This window comes from Thamnophis sirtalis, unplaced genomic scaffold (genome assembly GCF_051295495.1).
Source record: "Thamnophis sirtalis isolate CommonGarterSnake01/CBP01778 unplaced genomic scaffold, rThaSir2_p1.2 scaffold_3, whole genome shotgun sequence".
Classification (NCBI taxonomy): Eukaryota; Metazoa; Chordata; class Lepidosauria; order Squamata; family Natricidae; genus Thamnophis; species Thamnophis sirtalis.
This window is the reverse complement of record NW_028261383.1, coordinates 3,708,800-3,732,527: the sequence shown is the minus strand read 5'-3', so window position 1 is coordinate 3,732,527 and position 23,728 is coordinate 3,708,800.

The window sequence follows — 23,728 nt, the reverse complement described above, 5'->3', positions numbered from 1 at the left end:
GTGTTGTTATATCACAACAATTCTCTACAACTGGACATACAGCATCCCTCAGAGTTGCCCTCTCTAAGTGGAGACAAGTCAATGTCTTTGTGCACTACATAGAATATATGAATGTTTGGGACAGAATTCATACTTTCCAATTAACATTTGAAGGTATGCCAGGACCTATCGAAGGAAAAGTCTGGATCGTGGCAACCATTGATTATCTGATATTAGAACGTGAGAGTCTTTACAAATATGTCCATAGTATTTGGACTTTTGGTTTTCAGGGGAAAAAAGGGCCAGAGGATGATACCCTTGAACACATTTCCTTTGTGAACCCTCAATATGAATATCGTTCTTTTCAGTGTTCTTTTTCAAAACAGGTCTTTTCTATCAAAGGCCGGAAAAGATGCATCCAAAAAGTGCCACTGAAGACTGGGAAGGAAAGGAGGAGAATATGGATCCCTTTTCACCGCCATTTGAACAGTGTCATTAAGACTCTGGCCCAAACCTTGAATGCTGCATATTCCTCCAGATCCAGCAGGAGAAGAAAAGAGGGCAAAGCAGCTTTAGAAGCCCCAAAGCTGCAGCCATGGCAGGTAGGAGATCCTGACAAGGATCCAGCAAACTTAGCTCCTATTGAGTAGGAATCCAAAGAAGACCTAAGCATAGTACACAAAATTGTCTGCTACAATGTCCTACCTGTCAATGACTACTTCAGCTTCAACCACAATAATACATGGGCAAACAATAGATACAAACTCAAGGTAAAGCTCTCCAAACTTGATTGCAGAAAATATGACTTCAGCAACAGAGTGGTCAATGCCTGGAATGCTCTACCTGACTCCGTTGTAACAGCCTCAAACCCCCGTAACTTTAACCTTAAGTTGTCTAACATGGACCTCACCCCTTTGCTACAAGGTCTGTAAGAGGGCGTGCATAAGCACACCAGCGTGCCTACCATCCCTGTCCTATTGTCGCCATTCATTTGTACCCATTTCCTGTGTTCATGTCCATGTTGATCCTTATACCTGCTATCTCATACATGTTGACAAACTAAATAAATAAGATGGAGGTGAATCATCTCACCCTCCTTGTACTACAAAAGGCCAACAGGTTTTGTCAATCTAATCTGTCAGGGCATAATATTCCAATGAGCAGCCACCACGATAGATGTATTTTGATATTAAACACAGCTATGCCTTTTATACATACATGGATAAGACAGTCAGTCATCAATGTCTTTCAGTTAAGGGATAATCCAAATAACATAGTCCAGTATCATATAATCAGTTCAGAACTCAAAGTTTGCTAGCAGTTGCAAAACTTACAATAGCTCACGGCACTTTCTAACAGCCAGCTTCCAAAACACTCAGATCAGATCAGTCCAGCATCTAACAAACAGAAAGCTAACAGTCATTCTGGCTCCCTCTTTTGGCCAATTGAGGAAACAGCAACCAATCACATTTTACAGTATGATTTAAAGAAACAGATATAGCATTGTTACATGATTTATATATTGCCAATCCAACAGTTAGATTATATTCCTAACATTGACTTATAACTCTTTTTAGCACAGTAGAAGATAATATATTACAACCTTAACTTTTTATTTTACACACTAGTATGTACAAGCTAGAGACAGATCATGAGTTCAAGTCTCATCTTAATCATAAAAGCCAACTTGGGGACTTTGGTCCAGGCAGATATTCTCAGCCAGGTTTCTCATTTGGCCTATCTGAGAGAAGATTAGCCTGCAACTTTCTTTTGGACAAATCCATGCTTACTGGTAATCACCCTACTTTTTTTCCAACAAGTTTATGAATAATGTCTTAATTTGTTTCTTCATTCAATTTATTTGTGGTCTATCATTAGTTCCCTTTTGGTCAAATTTGGACAGTTATATCTTGTCAATAGACCTTTTTTTCAATATATAATTGTCAAACTTATCACAACTTTTTTTCACTTCCGAAGATAGTAGTAACATTTGTTTTCCCAACTCACAATACTTGCAAATTAGACAAGAAAGAGACAATTGTGAAAAGACCACCTGGAGTAAGAAACCAAGGTTTTTGCTTTTAAAATTCCTGATGTTTTTGTTCTAGTTCCATCCATTTCTGGAGAAGAACGAGTTTTGTAATATTTCCCATCGGAAACTGTACTTGGACCAGAATGGAGATGTAGCAGCAGATCTGAATGCCATAGGTTGGGTGCTTCTTCCCAGGATGGTTCCCATTGACAAGCAAATGGGGAGTTTTGAAAGGCAGAGACTAATCATCAATCATGATACCATGTCATGGCTAAGATTATGCAACAAGGTAGTAGAAATATTGGTGTTCTTCCTTCATTACCAAAAATCATAGTACCCATTTTAGTTGGCTAAGCCTAATCATTAAGGTCATTAATTTTCACTGAGAGTTGAATGTGGGGTGTAGAAATTTCATTAAAGCATTAAACTATGCTTGAAAGACTTCAGTACTATTGACCAAAGTGTCCTAATGTGCTAGAAAATTGAAGAATTTTAAGGCTGATTCAATAATGTCGAACATGAATGCTCTTTTCAGGGGACAGGTCATAGCCCTTTGATATAGCCACAGTGGTACTGATAGCCTCCACATCACTTGTTCCTTGTTCTCAAAAACAAATAAGAAGGCAGTTATGGTAACAGGTGCCTAAATTCAGGTTTGGACTAAATCCAATTAAACTGAACCAAGACTGGATAGATGCCCTGTTGGTCACTATAGCAAATAAGCTTTGATCTTCTGACCATCCAAATTGGGGACAGTCAGTGTCCCCGGAAAGAGAAGATCCATAGTCAGTGATGCTTTTAAGAAGCCAAGACATGGCCAGAGTAATTCATTCTTCTCTTTTACCCCACTGAGATTTTGCCCCTTAGAAGGAATTCTAAGATTTTCAGTTTACTTGAATGCATAATAACTGCCAGAAAATGCCCTGACCCAGAAAACTGGAGAACTGGAAGATGACACTCATGGAAAGAAAGTTCTTCCTGATGTTGGAAGTAACGAGAGACAATTTGAAAGCAAACATAATTTAGATTCCTCCTCTGACTTGTAAGACATCATTTCATCTTAAAATACCGTGAATGATATTATTTTTCATGATTTGTTAGCTACCATAAGTCTGTTTAGGCAGATATGAGGCTCCAAATTTAAGTAATAATATATGTGAGTTTGCCTTTCCATGGCAGTTGGTGTCATCTAGTTATACTTCTTCAACTGAAATGACTTTGTCTTGGATATCTAGCTGGGCTTTCAAAATAATTGGTTCCAACAATGGGCTCATAATCATGTTCATCTTGGGCAACAAGAGATGCTTGACTTTTTGAGGCATGTGTTCTCATGACCTTGGCTCTATATCATCCAACTACAGTTCTAGAAACTAGGCCCTAGGTCATACATTTCTTTCTCCCTAACAGTTTTATTCTATTTTCATAAATCTAACAGAATAAATACCCACACAATCCAATACAGCACAACCAACACAAACTTTAAAAAGTATTACACTGCCATACATCAAGAATATATCAGAAACCACAAATAGACTATTACAACCACATGGAATCAGCATAGCACGCAAGCCAACTAAAGCCCTCCAAAACATCCAAACTGAAAGTCCCAGAAACCCCAGAAGAAAAAGCAGGAGTCATCTACAACATACAATATAAGAACTGCAACAACCACTACGTCGGACAAACAGGCAGAAGACTGGCAGAACTCATCCATGAACACCAACTGGCAATCAGAGGCATGATGAAACTTCTTTAATTTCACAACCATAGTTTCAACTGGAAAATGTGTCAATCCTAGACCAGCTCGAATACAAAAAATGCCAAGGAATTCTAGAACTCTGGCACTTTGACAAATCAGCCACCAATAGACACATAGACACCAACAACATCTATAGACTATCAGGGATAGGTTCCAGCTTCTGTTATTGCTGGTTCGCTCAGGGGTGCACTTTGCACTTTGTGCAGTAATAAAAAAAAATCCTTCTGTGCATGCACAGAAGCAAAAAACAAGATGGATGTGCCTATGGCACCACTGATAGAACCAGTTCTGGAGGGTGGCCAGCTGAGTTACTTGCCCGAACCGGTAGGAACCCATCTGTAAACTATGCAAAAGAAACAGTCAACCAGCCCCAAAGGGGAAAAGACTCTAGCACCTCTCCACCAGTAATCAGCACTCAGATCAGCATAGATTAACTCCAAGGTCAACTTCAAACCAACAAATAAATAAGCAATACCCCAATCAAAAAACTGCCAAAGATCTATTAGTAAACAGCCCAGCCAAAGAATTCGTAAGACTTCCCCCATCCATACAAACAGGCAAGACACCAGAACATAAAACTGAGAGCAAGCCCCATTCCTTATTAGCACTGATGATGTTACCTAGTTAGGGTAATGGAACATCTGCCAGAAAACAAGCAAGCTCAGAGAGCAGCAAGGGCCCCTCATTTCAACCCTGAGCAGTGGTGGGATTCAAATAATTTAACAATCGGTTCTCTGCCCTAATGACCAGTTGGGTAGGTGGGGATCAATGGTCATGTGACTGGGTGGGTGTGGCCAACTCAAGGTCACTCAGATCGATAGGTGCTTCGCCTTAGCTGTTACAATGTCATAAGGGTTAACCGGAAAGGCAGTTTCTGTAAGCAGGGCAATAAAGGTTAGGATAGAAAAACATCAGAATGTTTCCTTCATGCCTTCCTTACTGGATTAGCCCTATAAAGTGGGAAAAAACAAAAAGAGATTTCTTCCAACAACCAGTTCTCCGAACTGCTTAGAAAGTTAACAACTGGTTCTCCCGAATAGGTGCGAACCGGCTGAATTTCACCACTGACCCTGAGCTATACATATTTTCCTTTATTAGAATAAATATTTAACAAATCTTTTAGATTAACATTTATTCTAAAAGTTAACATGAATACAATATAATGCATTAAATTATGCATATATAAAGAATGAAGAAATATTTTTTATATAAAACTACTTGTCACAATATTAAATCTAATTGATCCATTCAGATTTTATTAAATTTAAAAAAACCTCCTTTATTGAAGCGTGATATGCAAGAAGAAAAAGAGAGGAACTAAATGAACAATCTGTGAGTAGTTCTATCTCTTACAACTATTTGGAACTAGTCTGAGATTTCATGTTTATCTAAGTGAAGCCCAATTTGACTATCTTCATTTTCCATGAATGATTTAGTCCTCACATGTTGTATTTTATTTGGCATTCCTTCTTTTTCTTCTTAGTCTCTGCCTCAGTCCAAATGTGTGGGAAATTGTCGTCCTGGGTTTCTCAAATGGGCTAGAGAAGGAGAGCCAGTTTGCTGCTATGACTGTGTTCCTTGTCCAGAAGGGACCATCTCCAATCAAGAAGGTAGGTAATACCAAAGAAAAATGTAGACCTTATGGAAGTAGATTCATCCAGACCATTTTCATGAGAGTGCACATTTAAAAGATACATTGAAACTCAATTTTTCTTGTTTATTTTCAACCTGCACAATTCTTATTTCAAAGGAAGTAGCAAAGTGGGATGATGAAAGAGCTAAGAAGACATAGGTCTATTACTACTGCAAGTGAAAATATATGTTGTTTTTTCATTTGAATGTGTCTACACTTACCATTCTAAGAATGTCTGAATTCCTGGAAGCTAGAGTAATTGTCTTAGGTCCAATTCTAGAAAGATTATTGCAATACTTTCTACATGGGCCTCCCCTTGTGAATCACTGGGAAAGTATAGATGGTTTATAGTCAGGTGATGTGAACAGTTATGGACACACTCATTACACACATATTACCATGATTCCCAATAACCAGTCCAGATTATTTTCAGGAGCAGTTTTCACTGCCAGCCAATTAGATTTCAAAAGATAGACAGCATGTGAGTCCAGTATATTAAGAAGTTCATTCTAATAGGACCCAGAAAGTTAGTCTAGAAAGACTGATTAATTGTTAACTTGTAGTCTTATAGGTTTGCTGTGGAGAATCGGCATATTTTGCTGTAAATCTTTCAGGAAATAAGACTTCCCCAATTTCATAGAAAAAAAAATGATATTCTTGCCTTCTTTTTCTAGAGATGTTAAAAAATGTATCATAAAAAATGCTGCTGGTTAACAGCTGTTACCCCAACAATTTATTCCTTTAAATATAAAAGGACACAATGTTTAATAAATGTTGCATTTTGGTTTTTCCAGATACAGAAAAATGTACCAAATGTCCAGATGATAAATATCCCAATGAGGACAGAGTCCAATGCATCCCCAGAGTTATCTCCTTTTTGTCTTATGAAGAACATCTGGGTATCATCCTGGTCTCTTTTTCCCTACTCCTGTTCCTAACCACAGGCCTTGTTTCAATTGTATTCATTCAATACCTAGAAACTCCCATTGTCAAAGCCAACAACCGAGACCTCTCCTTCATCATCCTGGTCTCCCTTCTGCTTTGCTTCTTGTGTCCTTTTCTCTTCATTGGTAGACCAAGGAAAGCAACCTGCCTTCTACAACAAACAGTGTTCAGCATCATTTTCTCAGTTGCTATTTCTTCTCTCTTGGCCAAAACCATCATGGTGGTGTTGGCTTTCCTGGCCACAAAACCAGGCAACCAAATGAAGAAATGGTTGGGGAAGGGCTTGGCCAACGCAATCATCCTTTCTTGTTCTATTCTCCAAATTATCATCTGTTCCATCTGGCTAGGAGTTTCTTCCCCATTTCCTGACTCTGACTTTCATTCTCAGCCTGAACTAATCATCCTGCAATGCAATGAAGGCTCTGTTGTCATGTTCTACATCACCCTTTCATATATGGGCTTCTTAGCTGTCACCTGCTTCACGGTGGCTTTCCTGGCCAGAAATCTGCCTGGAGCCTTCAATGAAGCCAAGCTGATCACCTTCAGCATGCTGGTTTTCTGCAGTGTCTGGATGACTTTTGTGCCCACCTACCTGAGCACTAAAGGGAAATACATGGTGGCTGTTCAGCTCTTCTCCATCTTGGCCTCTAGTGCTGGGCTTCTGGGCTGCATCTTCATACCCAAATGCTACATTATCATTCTGAGGCCTGACCTGAATACAAAGGAACAGCTTACAACCAGAATATATGTAGAGATGTGAGACAGAGGAATGTCAAGTCTCCACATATTCCAACAGGCCTGTTAGGAATATAATTCTAACAGTTGGGTTGGCAATATATAAATCATGTATCAATGTTGTACCTGTTTCTTTAAATCATACTGTAAAATGTGATTGGTTGCTGTTTTCCTCAATTGGCCATAAGAGGGAGCCAGAATGACTGTTAGTTCTCTGTTCATTAGATGCTGATCTGATCTGATCTGAGTGTATTGGAAGCTGGCTGTTAGAAAGTGCTGTGAGCTATTGTAAGTTTTGCAACTGGTAGCAAACTTTGAGTTCTGAACTGATTATATGATACTGGACTATGTTATTTGGATTATCTCTTAACTGAAAGACATTGATGACTGACTGTCTTATCCATGTATGACTTGGACTGTTTTATGGACTCTGATAAATCTATTTTCACAAAAATAAAAGCATATTTTAACTGCAGCGTCTCTGTATGCTGGTTTGTGTGTTCTCCAACACAACTCTCACAACACTTCTCTGAATGCACTCGCTCTCCCAACAGGGAGCTTACCTAACAAGACCAATGTTAGAAAATGGTACACATTATTTTCTATGGGTGACTTGGGCGAAGTTTTTTTCTTGAAATCATTAAAGGGTGACTATAGCTTGGGAGGGAAGCAGGTTTTTGGAGCAGCGGTAAAGTTTTAACCTGTTAGAAATATAGAAGAATTGTATGTAGTAACCACGACACCCTTGTTTCTCAATACATTTTATCAAAAGTGCTATGGCAATGCAACTGATTTGTTTATTTTTATTTAGACCATAACACTTTATTGAATTTAGTAACTGTACATGTAGAAACTGTAAAAAAAATAACTTGAGACTTGTTAATTATTAATATTCATTCTTACATCAAGTATTAGAAATGCATATGTATTATTATTATTTTGTCCTCCTTTCTTGAAATGTAGATATATGTGTGCTTCCTTTCGTCTGTAAGGTTTTCTCCCACATTTTTCTGGAGGGAAATTCCTTCAGTGTACACTGAATAAATATGTAGGAGATGACCAGACTACACCCAAGGAGTGGGTCAAACAGGTCATTGATCATGAGTCTCTTTGCACCCAGAAGAGCCCACTTTGAATTCCTTTCTATTCTTTCCAATATATATTTTAATAAGAGCTAATAAGAACTACACTACAGGAAGAAAAGCTCTAATTCAAAAAAATCAACTAGTGAGTCCCAAAAATATGATAAGACATTCTCAGTCTTACTTGGTTGCATAGTAAAGAGTGGGATAGGCTAGAAAAGCTATTCATAAAGCTATTCATTCAAAAAGCCACTGCCTCTTTGGGGCTAAGAAGTTGGGTTTCCCGGCTGAGTGGATTCTGGAAAACAAATTTCTCCTTCCACCAGAGTTGTTCATCTGGGCAAACTTGCCACTTATGAGATAAGTGACCAACTGATTCCTTATCTGTGATTTGATTCTTTGTATTTCTTCGCCCTTCTATTCCTTTCTAGATTTCCCACAATATTTCCCAAAAGCTGAATAACTCTGCCTCATCTTTCTCATTTAGCAGCTTATATAGGTTTTTTTGGGATTTTGACTACATCCTCAGAGTTTATAGTTTTATAGTTTTATAGTTTTATTGACATTTATAGGCCGCCCTTTTCCCTGAGGGGACTCAGGGCGGCTTACAATCAATGGGAAGGGAGTGTAAGACAAAACACAAGAAAGGAAAAAAATGTGAATAAAAAAAAATAAACCGATAAAACACAACATTCATTCAGCATTCGGGTGGGGCGAGGTTCGGATCTTATCCCCAGGCCTGACGAGATAGCCAGATCTTGAGGGCTGTGCGGAAGGTCTGGACGGTGGTGAGGGTACGAATCTCCACGGGGAGATCGTTCCAAAGCATCGGAGCTGCAACTGAGAAGGCTCTCCTCCGCGTAGTCGCCAGTCGGCACTGACTGGCGGATGGAATCCGGAGGAGGCCTAATCTATGCGATCTGATGGGACGGAGGGAGGCAATTGGCAGAAGGCGGTCTCTCAGATAGTCAGATCCACTACCATGGAGGGCTTTGTGAATGGTGAGTAGCACCTTGAAGCGCACCTGGAGATCAACAGGTAGCCAGCGCAGCTCACGGAGGATCGGTGTTATGTGGGCGAACCGTGGTGCGCCCATGATCACTCGCGCGGCCGCATTCTGGACTAGCTGAAGTCGCCGGATGCTCTTCAAGGGCAGCCCCATTTAGAGCACATTGCAGTATTCCAGCCTAGAGATCACAAGGGCTCGAGTGACTGTTGTGAGGGCCTCCCGATTCAGGTAGGGCCGCAACTGGCGTACCAGGCGAACCTGGGCAAATGCCCCCCTGGTCACAGCTGACAAATGGTGGTCAAAAGTCAGCTGTGGGTCCAGGAGGACTCCCAAGTTGCGGACCCTGTCTGAGGGGTATAAATTTTGACCCCCCAGCCTGAGTGGTGGAATATTGGCCAAATTGTTGGGAGGGAAGCACAACAGCCACTCGGTCTTGTCCGGGTTGAGTACCAGTTTGTTAGCTCTCATCCAGTCCTTAACGGCCTCAAGACCCTGGTTCATCACGTCCACCGCTTCATTGAGTTGGCACGGGGCGGACAGATACAACTGTGTATCGTCCGCATATTGATGGTATTTTATCCCGTGCCTCCGAATGATCTCACCCAGCGGTTTCATGTATATGTTGAATAGTAGGGGGGATAAGACCGAGCCCTGTGGCACCCCATAAGTTAGGGGCCTCGGGGACGATCTCTGCCCCCCCACCAACACCGACTGCGACCTGTCCGAGAGGTAGGAGGAGAACCACTGCAAGACAGTGCCTCCCACTCCCACCTCCCGCAGTTGTCGCAGAAGGATACCATGGTTGATGGTATCGAAAGCCGCTGAGAGGTCGAGGAGAACTAGGATGGATGCATGGCCTCCATCTCTGGGTCTCCAGAGATCATCGGTCAATGCGACCAAAGCGCTGTAACCGGGCCTGAAGCCGGACTGGAAGGGGTCAAGATAGCTAGCTTCCTCCAAGGTACGCTGAAGCTGGAAGGCCACCACCTTCTCAACAACCTTCCCAACAAAGGGAAGGTTGGAGACTGGACGATAGTTATTAAGAACGGCTGGATCCAAGGATGGTTTCTTCAGGAGGGGTCTCACCACCGCCGCTTTAAGTGCGGCGGGGAAGTGCCTCTCCTGAAGGGAGGCGGTAACAACCGCCTGGATCCAGCCTCGTGTCACCTCACTGCTGTTGGCAACCAGCCAGGGGGGACACGGGTCCAGTATACAGGTGGAGGCGCTCACAGCTCGCATAGCCTTGTCCACATCCCCGGAGGCAACATCCTGAAACTCAACCCAGAGATGGTCTGCCAAGTTATTCCCCTGTGTCTCGGCTGGATCTGCGGGGGTGGAGTCCAAGTCCGACCGAAACCGAGCAACTTTGTCCGCCAAGAACTGGACATAATCCTCAGCATTACCCTGTAAGGGGTCCCCTGCCTCCCTCCTATTTAGGAGGGAGCGGGTTATCCTAAACTGGGGGGGACTCGGCGGACGCAACCAAGGTGGCAATGTGTGTTCTTTTAGTTGTCCTTAATGCCCGGATGTATTCCTTGGTGCATGCTGTCAGAAGTGCTCGGTTCGATTTGGACCTATCGGACCTCCACACGTGCTCTAGGCGTCTCCTCTGGCACTTCATCTCCCGGAGCTCCTCAGTGAACCAAGGAAGCCTCCGGGATCCACCGACCCGGAGGGGCCGTAGTGGCGCAATCCGGTCAAGAGACTCCGATGCTGCCGAGTGCCAGGCAGCAACAAGAGTCTCCGCCGAACTGTGGGCAAGAGTATCAGGAATATCCCCAAGCTCCGTCTGGAACCTTAGAGGGTCCATAAGTCGCCTGGGGCGGAACCACCTGGTCGGTTCCTCCTCCCTACGGTGGAGGTTTGGCCTCCGGAAGTCTAGCCTCAGTAGGCAGTGGTCTGACCACGACAGGGGTATGATCTCATTACCCCTCAGACCAAGATCACAAATCCACTGCTCCGAGAGGAATACGAGGTCGAGTGTGTGACCCGCTGAGTGGGTTGGGCCTCGAATTACCTGGGTCAAGCCCATGGCTGTCATGGAGGCCATGAACTCCTGCGCTCCATCAGAGTGTTCACCGAGCGAAGGCAAATTGAAGTCCCCCAGAACCATAAGCCTAGGGAACTCGATTGCCAGCTCGGTTACCAACTCGAGGAGCGAGGGGAGGGCTGCTGCAACGCAGTTGGGAGGCAGGTACGTTAGCAGCAGACCCACTTGACCCTTGAGGTCCAACTTCACCAGTAGGGACTCACACCCGACAAGCTCCGGAGCAGGGATCCTACGAGGTACCAAAGACTCCCGGACAACAATAGCCACACCGCCACCCCTTCCCTGGGCTCTCGGCTGATGAAGCACCTGAAATCCATCTGGGCACATCTCTATGAGGGGGACTCCTCCCTCCGTGCCCAGCCATGTCTCAGTAATACATGCCAGGTCTGCCCTCTCGTCTAAAATTAAGTCCCAGACGAGAGGAGCCTTGTGAACAACAGACCTGGCATTTAGCGACAGCAGCCTGAGACCAGGGTCCTGATTACTCGCACCATCTGACCTTGGAGTGGGACTCATAGGGCCGGAAGGAGGGATCTCTATGATGTAGCGAGCCCTCCTTCCCCGGTAATGGCCAGCCCTAAAGTCCCCGCCGTATCTGCCTCTCCCTGTTATGACCGCAATGCTCTGACCCTCTCCCGTGGGCGTAGTCCCCCCAACCACCCCAATGGCCCCCACTTTCCCCGGCAGGTCCTCCGAATCAGACATACTCATTCACTCACCCAAGCAGTCCCCACATAGAAGTTAAAACATATAAAATACAATGGTAATAAAATGGTAAAAGTGGGACCATTCACTCAATCACATACAATCCCATGCACTCACCATATCAATTTAAAAATTGCGCAAGAGAGGAGAAACTTAATGTTTTTGAACTTCTCTTGTGGAGAAGTTTTTGAACTGTGGAGTCCAGCAAAAGGGGCAAAGCCCAGAGGGCTGAGCCTTCCTTTGAATTGATGGTACATCCATCCTTGCTTTTCTTGTCCTCTCGATGGGTTTCAAAACCATTAACCATGATATCCTTTTAGGTGACTTAGGGATTTGGGGGGAGGGGTAGCATAGTTTTATGCTGGTTTATTCCTTCTTCTAAGGCCAGTCCCAATCTTTGTTAATAGGGAAATAGAAGCCCAGCTCACAATACCTGCTTTCTGGGGTACTACACTGTTCTCTTTGCTCCTTTTTAATATCGACATAAAACTGTTGGACAAGATCATCTGGGATGATGTATTACCAGTATGTTGATCATAGCCAGTTATGTCTCCCCATCCTGGGTGAAGTGAGTGATGCAGTGGATGTTCTTTCATGATGCCTGGAGGCTGTGTGGGTCTGGATGGGGAATAACAGACTGAAATATGGAAATATGCAGTAGCTGTGGGTGGACCTCTCTCTCTCTCTCTCTCTCTCTCTCTCTCTAGGAGTTTATCATCTTTGGTCATGGATGTGGCTGCATTACCCCAGAAGGACCTGGTGTGTAATCTGGGGGTCTTCTAGGACTCATGGTTCCTGCTGAAAGAGGTGGTTTTTTTGCTCAGCTTTGCATTGTGCACCAGCTGTGCTCTTTATGGGATAGAGAGACTGTCTGCTCAGTCACTCATGCTCTGGTCACCTTTCTCATTGGACTAATGCAACACCTTATATGGGGCTACCCTTGAAAAGTATCCAGAAGTATCCAGAGTGTGGCTGTACAAGCTATATTGGGTGCCCAAAAAAAGGCACATGTAACACCTCTACCCTGCAAATTGCACTGGGTGCCAGTTTGCTTCCAGGACAAATTCAAGGTGTTCATAAAGCCCTACCTGGCATGGGGCCAGGCCATGGAATTGACTTTCTCCATCCCATCATCCCATCCCACAAGATGAGGCAGAGAAGGTATGTTGCAGCTCCCATCTGATCAAGAATTCTTATTGGCAAGGTGTAGGAAGACAACTTTCTCTTCCATTGCCCCCACCCTATAGAATATTCTTCCACTGGAAGTGACATGGGCCACCACTTCCCTAGCCTCCTGAAAAGAGATTAAAATATGGCTCTGGGCCATGAATGGGGAGCCAGAGCACACTGTTGTGAGGTTGGTTGTTGCCATGACAGTCCTCCATTTGCCTTTGACAACTAATTTTTAAACAGGGTTTAATTATTCTTACCTCATTAAAAACTTTTTAAAAATTTGTTTAAATATTTAATTCTAAAATGTTAACTGTAAAACTTTAACTTTTATGTACTATTTTATATTTTGATGCTTTATTGTGCACCACTCAGAATCTCTTTTTGAAGTAGATGGGCAATTCAGAAATATGAAATATAAATAAATTGGCCTTGGTGTTTTCTTATGCTTCCTTTCTCAATGGAGCATTTTGGAATACACACTCTTGAGGAAGTTACAAGAGTGATGTTTCTTTACTTTATAATTTTCAAAATCACAGTTATCTCTTCTTTCGTCTGGTTGCCACCCCCCTTGAGACTTTCCTTCCCAATGGTTGAAGAGCAAGATGAAGAATCCAACATCCAGGATTCGTAAACTCCTTGAGTGAAGTTGTGGGCAAGGCAGATGTTGTGTAGAAAAACACTGTCTCATCCTCTCAGATGTTAGCCAGTTATTGAGCTCTGTCTGTGCTATATAACCCACTGCAGGTTCATCATGAATTATGTTCTGCTAACAATGTAATGAAAGCAGTTACAAGACAGGAGAGAGTACAGGCATAGAAGGATGTTTCTGTTGTGCTTGTTATTTTTACTGCTCCTGTTCCTGTCAGACACAGTTTCCAGGACGTGGCAGACCCCCTGCCCTTTGACTCTGGGGCGGGATGGGGAACAGCCAGTGAATCATGCCAAACAAGGGGACCTTCTGATTAGTGGCATGATTTGTAGAATGAAGATTCACTTTCAACCAATTAACTTCCGAAGAACTCCCTCTAATGTGGCTTACTTGTAAGTCTGTAGTGGTTTTCCAGGTAATCTGATGGCTGCTGTATTGGTAACATTCTGGTTCTTCAAAATTCCTAAGTCTCTCCACATGGGGCAATTACTGTCCCCTTTTCTCTTTGAAGGCAGATCAGGAGATGTATTTCCTGTGCTGCAGCTGATGTGGCTGTAAACTGTTATGCTGGCTAACAATCTGGAGAGATTGGGAAGCTAACTGCAACATTTTAGTTTTTTATATACTGTTTTATATGTTGATTCTTTATCGTGCACCACCCAGAATGTACCAAACAACAACTCTGATTTTCTGCATATTTTGTTGATAGAATTTCTAGTTGCACCAATAGAAATACACCAGACTAAATAACAACCTAGTTAGTGAAGAGGAGAAGGATAAGCTTAAGGATAAGGATTGGGGAGGAAACTGCTCCAAATATCTGACAGGAAATTGATAATGATTTCTTACATGTTGCAAAAGGAAAAATGTCCTAAAAAGGAATGAGCAGTTTGCAGCTTCATTTTATTCTTGATTTTTTTTTTATAAAAAAAAAGTAAGTTTATTAGTCCAATGTGAAGAAATCTACATAACTGAGAAATCAGCAATATTGGTTAGAAGGCAGGATTTCAGAGAACCCTCATCCCCAACTCGTACATTTACTAGAACTTGCATCTCTGCTACTTTTGGGGGGAAAATATTTTAATTAGTTTTCTTCTGCTGGTCAATGTTTTTATCCATTTTTTTCAGGGTTGTTTTGCTTTAAGGTCTTCAGTACCTTTGAAATGCAAACACAATTCAAAAACTGGGAGATAAGAAATAAGAATCGTCTTCAAAAGAGGTGTTGTCCCTAAATTAAGATCCAACTCCCAGCTCACAATAATAGTAGGCGGAAAACATCCCCAATTGCTGGGAATTATGCTTGGACATTGATGCTCAATCATTAGTTATAGTTCCATTGAAAAGGACTTTGGTATTAAAACAATGAAATAGTTGGGTTTGTTTTAAAGATTAATATTAATGGGTTGTGTACATACTTGCAGAAGACAAGCTCAGTTTTATTGGAAAATTGTGTCCTTCATTTGTGCTGTCCAAAACATCAACCGGGATCCAAATATCTTACCCAACGTCACTCTGGGCTATACAATCCAGAACAGCTATTTTGACGTAAGAATGACTTCAGATGTTCTGCTGGACTTGCTTTCAACTGGAAAGGCCAACATCCCCAACTACAGCTGTGGAAGACAGAAAAACATCCTGGCTCTCCTTGAAGGCACTGCCACGGATATCTCCATCCAGATTTCATCCATGTTGGCTACCTACAAAATCCCACAGGTGTTTGTGTGCATGGAACTCTATCTAGATCTGTAATAGAAGTGATATGCTAGCAGCTTAAGATCCCAATGCTGATTGGTGATCGGTGAATGCTAATTTCAATTTCTCCCTTAATAATAGCATCTTCAAAGCATCACCCAGCCATTGTTGAGATGGTAAAAGGCCTGTCCCTTTTAATAATTATTTTGGCCGAATATTGGTGGGATGATTCTAGAAGTCTTAAACATTAGTGGAGAAATGAACTCCATTAAAGTGAGATTTCTGTTTTTTGGCTCAGGGATTGGCAAAGCATCATGGAAAGAAGCCTCCCTATGAAAGTTCATTTTCTTGCAAAAGGTAGACTACCCTTTCCCCAGTAGCCCCCAATTTGGATAGCTAAAGTTTTGGCCTTGATCTGCATACAAAGTAACCCTTATTCTCTTTCTTTCCTTTTCAGGTCAGTTATACTTTTGCTTCACATGTGCTAAGTGATAAAACTCATTTCCCCTTTTTCTACCGAACTGTTCCTTCAGAAGGAATGCTCTACTTGGGAATTGTAAAACTCTTCCATCATTTCAAGTGGACTTTAATTGGGCTTCTTGCTATAGAATCTGATGATGGAGAAACCTTTGTAAGAACCTTCACTGCCCTGCTTATAAGGAATGGAATTTGTGTAGTTTTGTCACCAACCATCTCTCTGTTTGCCTCCAATATAAATACTTCCTTAAAACCATTCCGCAAATGGATTCAAGTCAATATCTTTGTTTACTTTGGAGATCAAGGTACCTTCCTACATGGAATAATCCTTATTCAGAGAGTGGCGGAGAGCATAAAAGCACCCATTTGTGGCAAAGTTTGGATCACTACAGCCAACTGGGATTTTTTGCTGGATTTGAGACATACTTCAGGCACAAAACTCTACACTAATGTTTTCTTTTCCTTCTTCAGCCACCAAAATAATGAACATGATTTCTACTTATTTTATCGATCGATTGAGAGATTTCTCCAGAAAGCATTTCATTGTTCATATTCAAAGCATCCCTTGGCCAAGAAAGGTTGGATCAGGTGCATTGAGAAAGAGAAGATGAATGTCCAACTGTACCTGGAGGATAAGGAAAGAAGTTTCTCTCTAGACAGCTACTATATTTACCATTGTGTCTGGGCTGTGGCACGGGCATTAAATGCTGCATATTTTTCCTGGAGTGGGAGGATGAGGAGGAAGGATGGGGACAGAATGGAAGTTCATAGGTTGCGACCATGGCAGGTATTATCTTTTCCATTATAGGTCTCTGTGCTCTACCTGAGAGTCAGTTCTATAATTGCATGGATTGGACAACTAAATGGAAACAAAGCAATATGCTGAGATTTGAGCAAGTGCCAAAGTCAACCTGTCTTAAGTATAAAACAATAATGGTTCAAGCACTTATTTAAAAGTTCTAAATGTAATGTGATATACAATGATAAGTATTTTAAAAAAACTTGAGTGAAGATCAATGCCAATATAACTCTAAATCAGTAGCTCTACTCTTTATTCAAGGGAGTGATGCTGAATAAATTAAAGTTTGCTTGAATGTTTCTTTTGTGTCCTCCCATTTCATACTAACGTATTTTAACCTTTGCCAATTTTATTTTTCCTGAATGGAAGCCCAGCTCACTTTTAGGATTCTCATTAATACACAACATATGTCTTTGCCTTCCCAAAGTACTAGATCTCTTAATGGGTGTTCAAGGCTAGAATAAGATGTCTCCAGATGTCTAGAAAAATGTACAGCCACCTGAGTTGGAATGAGTTTTGCACCATAGGGTAAAAAACATGGGCAACATGTATTCTCTTTTTCCTCTCTTCCTCTGTTTCATTCCCTTTCTTCCCCACATCTTCACTCCATTATTTCTACTTCTACTTCTGTTCCAGTTTCATCCCTTCCTCCAAAGCAACCATTTTTACAACTCTTCCATGGATGGAATGTATTTAGATGAGAACGGCAAAATGACGGCTGATCTGAATGTCATAAACTCTGTGATATTCCCTAATAAGTCCATAATGAGAAGGAAATTTGGGAGACTGAAAAGAGAAGGATCTCTAGATTTCAAGCTTTTCATTGACCAAGATGGTACTGCCCTCCTCCATTCACTGAACCAGGTGAGAGACAAAAGTCTTTATTTTCTCAGACTTTAATAACTTTACTGACTTGAATGCATGTCAAATATTTCTGCCTAATTTAAGACAACTTAAGTTTGTCTTGTTTATGGGTTGGGGACAATAGGAAAGTTTGTATCTTACAGAAACAGCAGAAAAGCAAAGTCATCCGGCATGTTTCTGCTAGGATAGGGGGCAAATGTAGAAATCTCCTTAGTATTAAATCAGACTGGCATTTATACAGCACTATCAGACCACCCAGATGTTATGTCAGCTACAATTTTGTATTCCAGGATATTCCCTCAAGGTTTAATCTGTTCCTCATCAGCCAAATGAGTCTCTTGTAGTGTTATAACATCTATCCTATTATTTATGGCCAGTTTGCTTAGGTACCCCCATTTATTTCTACTTGTGCCTTCTATGTTTAGTTGCAAAATATGGATCTGGGGTCCAATATCTTTTGTCAGTGAGTTCTTAAAATAATGTATTGTAATTGATGCTTCTCTAGTTTCTGACTGTGAGTTTTGATCCCATGTATGACAGATGTGTGTGTGTGTGTGTGTGTGTGTGTGTGTGTGTGTGTGTGTTTGTGTATTTGCTGGTGCTTTATTTACTTTAAATTTGTTCACAAGAACAGGACACCGGTATAAAGTTCTAGATTCTGCCCACAACCAAATAATGACTTTATTCTCCCGAACCTCCCAAACCTTCATGTTCACAAGTAAATGAGATCAAGCAAAATTCTTTGACTTCTCCTTTTTTCTGCTCAGCCCCTGCCTTCTTCCAAGTGTGTGGAGCGCTGCCATCCAGGGTTTGTCAAAGTGCCTCGGGAAGGGGAACCCCTTTGCTGCTACAATTGCCTTCCTTGTGCAGAAGGGACCATCTCCAATTGGGAAGGTGGGTGATGCTGAAGTAACAGGAAGAGTTTGGAGGACATCTGTGCATCTCTCTGTGTGTGCATGTGTTTGTTACTTTGTGGAGGATAGTAGCATCCACATGCTTCATGCAGGTTTCATCAAAATGGTGCTACAATACCAAATCATAGGTTCCTTCTCTATGACTTGGTGCCATTAGAAAAGGGGTGAGACTTGCAAAACATTACTGTCACTCTGCTTTCATCAGTCTATTCCTATGGACTCCAGTGCTAGGGCCATTAGTGACATTCTCCTAGCAGCCACCGAAAATAGACTAAGATACTGGTTTTCTTACAGGAATCCTCACTGATCCACCAGTTGGAAGAAATGCAGACCAAATCAGCAATACACTGATTCATTTCATTCATTCATTCATTCATGCATGCATGCATGCATGCATGCATGCATACATACATACATACATACATACATACATACATACATACACATACACATAAACACACACACACACACACACACACACACACACACACACACACACACACACACACACACACACACACACACACACACATATATATATATATATATATATATATATATATATATATATATATATATATATATATATTTAAAGTCACAACCCCTGGTATGCCCAAATATGGGAGGAAGGTCACACTTCCACTCTCTTCGGCTCATCACAAGAGACCATCCAGACAGAAACCCAATATTTTTTTATTGTTGCCATTTTGTTACATTTGTTATATTTATGCTGATAAATAAATAAAGGGAGACCAGTATAGATCTATTTCTAGCTATTTAGCTCTCATCAGCAAGCCATACCCTATGTTGGAAATCGAACCTGTGCTCTATTGCCTCTCAGGCAGATGTGTTAACCATTGAGCTACAAGGCTCGACTCCTTATCAGCCAGCCAGGGTGAGAGGTATATATTTAAAGTCACAACCCCTGGTATGCCCAAATATGGGAGGAAGGTCACAATTCTACTCTCTGTCTTCGGCTCGTCACAAGAGACCATCCAGACAGAAACCCAATATTTTTTTTACTGTTGGCTTTTTGTTACATTTGTTATATTTATGCTGATAAATAAATAAAGGGAGACTAGGCAACAGTAAAAAAAATATTGGGTTTCTGTCTGGATGGTCTCTTGTGACGAGCCGAAGACAGAGAGTGGAAGTGTGACCTTCCTCCCATATTTGGGCATACCAGGGGTTGTGACTTTAAACATATACCTCTCACCCTGGCTGGCTGATAAGGAGTCGAGCCTTGTAGCTCAATGGTTAACACATCTGCCTGAGAGGCAATAGAGCACAGGTTCGATTCCCAACATAGGGTATGGCTAGCTGATGAGAGCTAAATAGCTTGAAATAGATCTATACTAGTCTCCCTTTATTTATTTATCAGCATAAATATAACATATATATATATATATATATATATATATATATATATATATATATATATATATATATATATATATATATATATATATATATATATATATATATATATATATATATATATATATATATATATATATATATATATATATATATATATATATATATATATATATATATATATATATGATTTTTTACAACCCCTGGTAAGCCCCAATTATGGGAGGAAGCTAACTGCTTCCATCATCTGTCTATTGGCTCATCACAAGAGTCCATCACGACAGAAACCCAACATTTTTACTGTTGCCTTTGTTATATATTCATTCAATTTGGTCTGTAATCTTACAAAGGAAGACTAAATTGCAAAAATAGGTGATCCTTGGATATAGTTGCTTTCACTGGGGTACTCCAAGGGTCTATCTTAGGCACAGTACTCTTTATTATCCTCATCAGTGATTTTGATGAGAGGATAGAAAGGGGACTCATCAAATTTACAGATGACAGCCAATATTCCCGAAGTTTGGCTCAATGCACAGAAGAATATTGACAGACTTGAACACTGGCCCCTATCTAACAAAATGAAATTCAATGGTGATAAAAGTAAGGTTCTACATTTAGGCAAAAAAAACCAAATGCATCGATATAGAATATGAGGAAATTGGCTCAATAGTAGTAACTGTGGGAGAGATCTTGAAGTCCTAGTGGACAATCACTTAAATATGAGCCAGCAGTATGCTGCAGCTGCCAAAAAAGCCAACACAGTCCTACGGTGCATTAATAGAGGGGATAGAATCAATATCATGTGAAGTGTTAAGTGTTGGTAAGATCATGCTTGGAATACTGCATCCAGTTTTGATGACACCAATAAAAAACATTTTGAGACTCTAGAAAGAATGCAGAGAAGAGCCACAAAGATGATTAGGGGACTGGAGGCTAAAATATATGAAGAATGGTTGCAGTAATTGGGTTTGTCTAATTTAATGAAAAGAAGAACTAGGAGTGAAATGATAGCAGTGTTGCAATATTTGAGGGACTGGCACAAAGATGAAGTAAAACTATTTCCAAAGCACCTGAAGGTAAGAGGGTGAAGAAGCGGTAAATGGAAACTAATCAAGGAGAGGAGCAAATTCCTGACAGTTGGAATTTATTGACAGTTAGAACAATTAATCAGTGGAAGAGCTTCTTCCAGAAGTTGTAGTCACTCCAACACTGGGGGATTTTAAGAAGATATTGGACAGCCATTGGTTTGAAATAGTACAGGATGGCCTGCTTGAGCAGGGGATTGGACTAGAAGAACTCCAAGGGGCCTTCTAATTCTGTTATTACATTACTCTTTCACACCCTGATTGCCTTTGAGTTTACCATGCTGGAGATTTCCCAATCCTCTTGAGAACTACCTGGGATGTAGGGAAGATTAGTGCTCATTGCTCTAATTTCTTCCCATGCTTCATCTTGCCTTTAATATCTCCCCCTCAAATATGTATACTGTATATGGAGTAGTTTTCATCCAAAACAGGCATTTGACCAAATAGAAAAAACAAAAAGTTGTACCTGAGACATTATTCTATCTCTCCTCAGATGCAAAAAAATGCCTAAAATGTCCAGAAGATCAACATCCAAACATGGCCAAAGTTCAGTGTACTCCCAAGAAGATAACTTTTCTGTCCTACCAGGAATTTTTAGGGACCATACTAGTCTCTTTTATCCTATGCTTTTCCAGCATTGCTGCCCTGGTGTTAGGAATCTTTATTAAATATAGAGAAACTCCCATTGTCAAAGCCAACAATCGGGATCTCTCCTACATCCTCCTGGTCTCCCTCCTGCTTTCCTTTTTGACTTCCTTTCTCTTCATTGGTCAGCCAAGAAGGTCCACCTGCCTTCTCCGTCAAACAACATTCAGCATCATTTTCTCACTTGCTGTCTCTTCTGTTTTGGCCAAAACCATCACAGTGGTGTTGGCGTTCTTGGCCACAAAGCCAGGACACACCATGAGGAGATGGCTGGGAAAAACTTTGACCAACTCTATTGTTATTTCTGGTTCTAGTGTCCAGATTGCCATTTCTGCCATTTGGTTGGGAATCTCTCCTCCCTTTCCAGATTCTGACATGCATTCCCAGGCTGGAGAAATTGTACTGCAATGCAACGAAGGCTCTGTTGCCATGTTTTATGGTACCCTGGGTTATCTGGGCATCCTGGCCACCATCTGCTTCACCGTGGCTTTCCTGGCCAGAAACCTGCCTGGGGCCTTCAATGAAGCCAAGCTGATCACCTTCAGTATGCTGGTCTTCTGCAGTGTCTGGGTGTCGTTTGTGCCCACCTATGTGAGCACCAAGGGGAAATATATGGTAGCTGTACAGGTCTTCTCCATTCTGGCCTCCAATGCTGGACTGCTGGGCTGCATCTTCTTCACTAAATGTTATATTATTTTACTAAGACCAGATCTGAACACCAAGGAGCACCTAGCAATAAAAGTAAAATAGAAAATCTAACTCTTCTGGATTCATTTTTCAGGAATGTAATTTAAGAAGAAAATTTCCCTGCTTTTTCAAATATGGGGAGGGGGATATGTACAAATTTCTCTGCACAAAAAGTGTTTTGTTAGACTACTTTACTTTTCTAAATCATATCACGTTTTTTCAGGAATTATACTTGATATTTCACTGATTTAATAAGTAAGTCTGAAAGAGCAAAGGAGAAATAGGGGCAGAGAGAGTGAAATCCGAAAGCTCCTTTTGATTTAAAACATTACATTAAGAGATTTGCAGTTTTCTACAAACTGATAAATGAGAAAAGTGGTGTCTTTTCTTAACCCAAGATAAATGATCAATGCAATGAATATGTTTTGATGTCCTTTCTGTTGTTCTTTCTCTGGTGCCTTAAAACTGAACAATTTCAACTACACCGGATGATCTCATAAGTACCTCTTCATATAAATGGTTCTCTTCTGTTATTATGGCGAATTGTGGGAGATGTGGATCTGACGATTGTCTAAATCGCCTTGGCTCTCAGGAAAGAGCTTTGGACTCCATTTAGAACAAGCAGGCCTAATTGGAACAAGCAGGCCTAATTGGAAGCCCACAGACCACATGCAGCCCTAAATATAGCAGTAGACTTATATACCGCTTCATAGATTTAGATTTAGATTTAGATTTAGATTTGTTTATTTATAGGCCGCCCTTTTCCCTGAGGGAACTCAGGGCGGCTTACAATCAAAAAAGGAAGGGGAGTGTGGGACAATACGAAAAAAGAAATGTGCACAAAATAAATTAGACAATAAAACTCAACATTCACTCAGCATTCGGGAGGGGCGAAATAAGATTATCCCCAGGCCTGACGGGTTAGCCAGTTCTTGAGGGCTGTGCGGAAGGCCTGGACGGTGGTGAGGGTACGAATCTCCACGGGGAGATTGTTCCATAGTGTCGGAGCCGCAACAGAGAAGGCTCTCCTCTGAGTAGTCGCCAGTCGGCACTGACTGGCGGATGGAATACGGAGGAGGCCAACTCTATGCGATCTGATGGGACGCAGGGAGGTAATTGGCAGAAGGCGGTCTCTCAAATAGCCAGATCCACTACCATGGAGCGCTTTATAGGTGGTGAGTAGGACCTTGAAGTGCACCCGGAGACCAACAGGTAGCCAGTGCAGCTCACGGAGGATCGGTGTTATGTGGGCGAACCGTGGTGCGCCCACGATCACTCGCGCGGCCGCATTCTGGACTAGCTGTAGTCTTCGGATGCTCTTCAAGGGCAGCCCCATGTAGAGCACATTACAGTATTCCAGCCTAGAGATCACAAGGGCTCGAGTGACTGTTGTGAGTGCCTCCCGATTCAGGTAGGGCCGCAACTGGCGCACCAGGC